We start from the raw sequence: 6,089 nt of genomic DNA, 5'->3' as shown, positions 1-6,089 counted from the left end.
TCATCAAAGCTTCGGTAGCCTCTATCCCGCTTTATGCCATGCAAACCACACTTCTCCCAAAAAAGTTTACCACCAAATAGACAAAATGAGCTGTAACTTCCTCTGGGGAGACACGGATCAACACCGGAGTTGCCACACCGTCAACTGGGAGACTGTCACGCTCCCCAAAGAGGCTGGAGGATTGGGTATGTCATCTACCTGGCATAGAAACAAAGCAATTCTCATGAACTAGCCCTAGCGCCTCTATTCCAATTCCACGGCGCTCTGGGCCAGGGTCCTTAAATCAAAATATTTTCCTCATGCTACTATGTTTAACACCCCTCGAACTTCAAGAGGCTCTCACATTTGGACCGCTATCTCTCTAGGGGCCGAGCTACTTCTTGAAGGCATAAGATGGATTATACGGGATGGGAGGTCCATACGAGTTTGCCAAGACCATTGGCTTCCTAACGGATCCCTGCGGAACTACATTGAGGGTCCTATCCCCCCCCAGGTGGACGACCGCCGTGTCAACTCTCTTTGGTCTAACCAGGAGTGGTCTTTCGACTCTCTAAATCTTCCCCTCCCCACCCAAATCCAGGACCTTATTCAAGGCATTTTGGTAGCCCGCTTTGCTAGCCTTATTGACTCTTTTCTATGGCCCCACAACAAGGGCACGTGTTCCGTCAAATCCGCGTCTAAATTCCTTTTTCAGCGCCATCAGGTTCCTTGGAACAAAGCCTTTTGGCAATGGATATGGGTATCCCCTTGTCCCAAAAAGATCTAACTCTTTTTGTGGAAGGCTATGCGAGACCGCCTCCCCACCAAAACATACCTCGCATTTAGTCGTCCAAATACGGATACCCATTGTCCCAGATGCCACTCTCCTGAAACGACTATTCACATTCTTCGGGACTACCCTTGGGCAAAAGAGGTATGGCACCAATCCCCAGGTATCCTGCCCTTGTCTTTCTTCCAGTGGCCGCTTCAAGACTGGCTGAGATAAAATGCTACAGTGGATAGAACCTCCTTACCCCACCACCCCCTTGGTAGGTCTATTTTCCCTTTACCTGTTGGAAACTTTGGTTAGCAAGGAATGAAAGAATATTTTCAAACAAATCACGATCCCAGCATAGCCTAATCTATTCCTCTGTTCAAGCGGCGATCGAATTTTATTTCCTTGCCGGTACCACCAAGTGACCCTTGGATCTGATACCTCAGAGTATCAATTGGCAAACCCCCCCACCCCTTTCTTAAACTCAACACTGATGGCAGTGCCCTAGACAACCCTGGTCTGGCTGGAGCAGGGGGTGTTCTTCGAGATCACCAGGGCCAATGGATTGCAGGATTCTCTATACATGTGGGCATCGCAACAAACAATATAGTTGAGTTGGAGGCAGTGAGACAAGGACTGGCAATGGCATGGAATAGGGGAGTAAAGAGCCTTAATCTGGAACTAGACTCCAAAGTGGTCCTAAACTGGCTAACAAGTTCAAATTTAAATTATCCCACTAATATTTTGCCCTTGATTTGTGATTGCAGGAACCTTTTGGAGCAGGAATGGGAAGTTCACATGCATCATGTGTTCCGTGAGGCAAATGGATGTGCGGATGCACTAGCAAAGCGGGGGACCCATCTCCGTAATAGGATGACTGTCTATAGTGAATGTCTCACTTTTGTATATGTACCATATGTGAGGGACTTGTCTGGTCTGGGGGAAATTCGACTTTGTAACACCAGCACAGTTGTAGGTGTTGTATGAACTCAGTGTTTTAAATAAAACCTCCCGCTTTTCCACCAAAAAAAAAAAAAAAAAATTGAAACTTTTGGCAGTTTTGTTGTTGATGTTGCAATTGTGGCTCCAATATTGTGTTTATGTCTTCACTTTTATTGTTATGTGTATATCTAAAAATATGTTATAATTGTATTTATTATATGCTTTGAAACTACTATCAAAATATTTTCATCTAGGTTGTGTCTTCATTCTTTTCTAAAAAAGAGGTTGTCTTCATTCTTATTTTTTTTATTTATGTTTGAAAATATGTTTGGCATTATATTTGTTAATGATGCTTTTATTTGGAATGAAATTTTATGATGTTATAGATTAAAGATAATTTGTTTCAACGTTTACACTCTTTTGGTTTTCATTTATATTGGAAGCATATTCAAGATAATAATTTTCTAATAAACATATTCATCTTTCAAATAAGATCCTTATGTAACTTAGTCAACATAACACTTTTTTTACCCTTCCTTTTTGTATTAACTAATGTTAAGACATACAAGAGAGTGCCGTGTATAGTATAATTTGTCATACTCTCTCTTCAAAGTTATTATAACTTTAGAGTGGAGTTTGTGGAGTGCCTATGTTAGCACCATGTTTCGTCTCCCTTGTGTGTGTGTGTTTTTTATTTAAAAATAAAAAACTTATGTTAAGACATAATTTGTATTAATTTTTTTTGGATAAATTACAAAGTTAGTTCCTATCTTTTACACCATTTATCAATTTGTTTCATAATATTTCAATTGTATCAATTTATCCCCTAACCTTTTTAGTGAAGTGTCAAATTAATCCTTGCCATTAACCCTTGGATGGAAAATATTGATTGGTCAAACGGAATAATAAAAAAATGATTTTTCATACCACATCAACTGCCCACTACACGATCAAATCAAGAAACTGTTTGCCATGGTTGTTACTCATTCATTTGGAATTTTAATTGGTACAATAGTTGTAAGCAATGCAAAGGTTTTGTAGTGCATATTAATTGCACTCTACCAGTATTGCCCACCACTATGTCTTTCTATGATATCAAATCTAAAAGTCTGATTTTGCATTCAAGCCAAGGACATCCTTTATCACTCCAAAACCATATCAAAAGAAAATTTTATCTGCCTTTGTGAGTTATCAAATGCCGTGAATTTTTCTTGCAAAAAGACATTTCCATGTTGAAATACAGAAATTATTTCCCATTAATCGTATACATAACAGTATCATTGTCAAAATCCTACTTTTATCTGATTTTTGCAAGTCACCAGCAGAAGCTTTTTGCCTCTATACCCGAATATACTGCAATGCCAGTGATGGAGTTAATGAAACTTAAGAAGTCCTTAATCAGTGACCAATTGGGTTATGAGAAGAAAATAGTTCCCAAAGATGAGGTAGGTGCCAGGAGAATTATGCATATTTTGATAGCTATCTTAATATTCTTCTTTCATTATTCCAAATTATTGTATATTGAGGCAAGTAAACTCCTTTACCTGAATTAAGGTCACTGAGTACAATATTTGTTTTTGTCTGTCTGACTTCTTTTATTTATTTATAAGGTTTTATCCGTCCTTTCTTGATTGCTCATAAATGCCTAATGTAATATGTACGGGTTGGGAGTGATCTAATGTATGATGTCAAGTATTACATGAAAAAGACAAGTAGAGGAAGCTTAGTATAGAAAATTTTAGGTTTACCTCCTTTTACTGCTAGTGATCTTTCAGGAGGCAAGCGGTGGTGGTAAAGCATCTTAGGTTGAGGGAAGGAATCAGATATTAAAGAACTCCTAATATATCTGTTAATGTCACACCCCAATCCCAAAAAGGTCCGAAGTATGAGAAATACAACCCAAAGGTACCTATATATTTTTCCTTTTTGACAAATCAACCCAAGTAATCCATACTAAGTACCAACATCAAGAATATCATAATAATTCCATAAAGATATTCCCGAAGTAAGCCAGAACTCTATGCAATAATTACAATGACCATTGACCACAAAAAAATGGAGGTTTGAATAAATATAATTACATATTATTTAACTTGTCTCATTAGTGGAAATGTAGTCATAACCATTATCAGATACAAAAAAATGAGTCAAGCCTACACTATGATATCATCTAAGTATTTCCATCACAAAAGTTCAGCCTCCATCAGTAGTTGCCTAACTACGGCAAGCCATAACATCTAACTCAAAAGGTTGCTGCCTGCTCTGTAAAAATTCATTATTAAACAATAGTGAGACAAAGCTCAGTAAGTAGCAATGTTAATGTGCATATGAGATGACAAATACATAATGATGGATACTTTGGCATGCCTATCATAACTTACGAATTTCGAGTTAAATTCAATAATAAACACTTTCAGTACAGTAATACATAAATTGCATTTTAAATAATGGAGCATCAAAGTAATCGAAATAGTACATTGGGACATTACATTACTCGCATGGTAAGCGAGAATGATATCCACTGAATACCCTAAAATAGAACCCAAATTCTAGATACATACAGTAGTTATCCCCACAGGCTAATATGCCTAGTTACAAATGTCACACAAACTCAAGTATAAAGCTATAGGCTACCATGTCACAAAGACTACAAGAACAAAGCAAAAGCTACCAGTTATTGGGTACCATGTCACACAGACTTAGGTTCCATCCTATAAACCACCGTGTCACAAAGACTCAGGTGTTGCACTACTGGCCGTGTCACAAAGATTGCAAGTACCAGTCACTGGCTACTGTGTCACACAGACTCAGGTGCCATAATATAATCCACTGTGTCACAAAGACTCTAAGTACCAGTTATTAGCTACCATGTCACATAGACTCAGGTGCCATCATACCAACACCACAAAGATCCAAGTATTTGGTTGAGTAATCACTGGGAAATCACAATTGCCATGACTTGAGGTAAGGTGTCATAAAGAGCTAGCAACTTTATATAATCAAGTTTCGTTACACATTTCCGATGAATTTGCATAATTTCCAAAGGAATTCCTATCCAGTCAGATTTCACACACACTTGTCAATTGACGCTTTCCAATTCTTTAAATTGTCTAATTATTTGTAATATCCATTATAAACGAATCACATCAAAGCCAGTCTCCGAGAAATAATAAAAACTTTGCATTTTCCCACATTATACATACACACATTACATGTTTTAAGTAGCTACTTACCTTGTAATACCGCATAAAAGCCTAGCTTCCAAGTGCCCCCACAAGAATTAGTTAGAACCTAAAGAAAAGGTACACAAGTTTATCATGACAAGTTTGAAAATCTTAAACTAAGTCTAGTTAAATAACTTTAATCTCCCATAAAAAAAAAAAAAATAAATAAAATAAAAAACAAAAAACAAAAAAAATAAAAAAAACAGTTCACTTAGGCAAGCCTAGACTTAGAAGGTAGAAAACCTCAAATGACCACCATTTATATAAGTAAATAAAACCCTAAGCCCTTCATCAGAATATGTTCACCAAATCAAAACTCTTAAGGCTTAATCATGTGAATATCACTTCAAAAGCTTAGATCAACAATATGAAAATCCACCAAAATATTTAGAGTTTTTACCTTAATAGTTTGAGATGAAGGAGCCTAGAGATTTTTACGAAGTTCCTCGGTGAATCTCGTCGCAAAAAGATGGTGGTGGTTATCCAATGGAGTGGTGGCCGGTGAAGGTGAGAGAGAGAGATGGAGTTGTGTGTGTGTGTGTGTTTTGTGTGAAAAAGAAAGCAAAGTGGGGGAGAAGGCCCTTAGGTAACCGGTCAAGAGAGAGTGAGACATGAGGTGATATGAGGTGATATTGGTGAGATTGTGTGGTTGAGGGGAGTGGGGTAGGTGGGTCACACGTGTGGCTCCTTAAAAAAATATCTGACTTTCCTTTTTTTTTCCTTTTTCTTTTTTCTCTTGATTTTTTTTAAAATTTTTTTTATGAACTTTTTTCTCTTGATTTGGGCTGGGGCGTTACAGTTAATATTGATTTTAAACACAGAAAGTATAATTGATTAATAAGTATATTGAGATTTTACCAACTGTGTTTTATGTGTCAATTAATATCCTTAAGTTAAAAAAGGAACACTTCCACAGGTTTTTAATGGGATTTGGGCTAAAATATTGTGGCTTTGGGAGGGCTTATTGCTTCATTTATCCTTGAGTTAGGCTATGAGGCCTAACTTAGCATATGTTTGTAACCTATGATTATGGTTTTTAGAGAAAAAAATTCTTATACATGGACACTTCATTCTCTATTTCTCTATGATATAACTGAAACAGAATGGAATAGTTGAGTGCTTCAATAATCAATACACTCTCCTTAAGCGAATTACTGCCGCTGTCTTCA

At 37.2% G+C, this 6,089-nt stretch overlaps 1 long non-coding RNA gene across 1 annotated transcript; it reads right to left on the bottom strand.

Moving 5' to 3' along the window:
• Positions 1 to 3,669: 3,669 nt before the first annotated feature.
• Positions 3,670 to 5,525, bottom strand: LOC126726548 (uncharacterized). The gene is made up of 3 exons (XR_007655980.1): positions 5,321 to 5,525; positions 4,930 to 4,987; positions 3,670 to 3,958 (listed from the first exon to the last, which is right to left on the bottom strand). It is a non-coding gene; the product is annotated as an uncharacterized LOC126726548 (long non-coding RNA).
• Between the last annotated feature and the right edge of the window lie 564 nt (positions 5,526 to 6,089).

This window comes from Quercus robur, chromosome 5 (genome assembly GCF_932294415.1).
Source record: "Quercus robur chromosome 5, dhQueRobu3.1, whole genome shotgun sequence".
Classification (NCBI taxonomy): domain Eukaryota; kingdom Viridiplantae; phylum Streptophyta; class Magnoliopsida; order Fagales; family Fagaceae; genus Quercus; species Quercus robur.
This window is presented reverse-complemented; position numbering and strand designations above follow the sequence as displayed.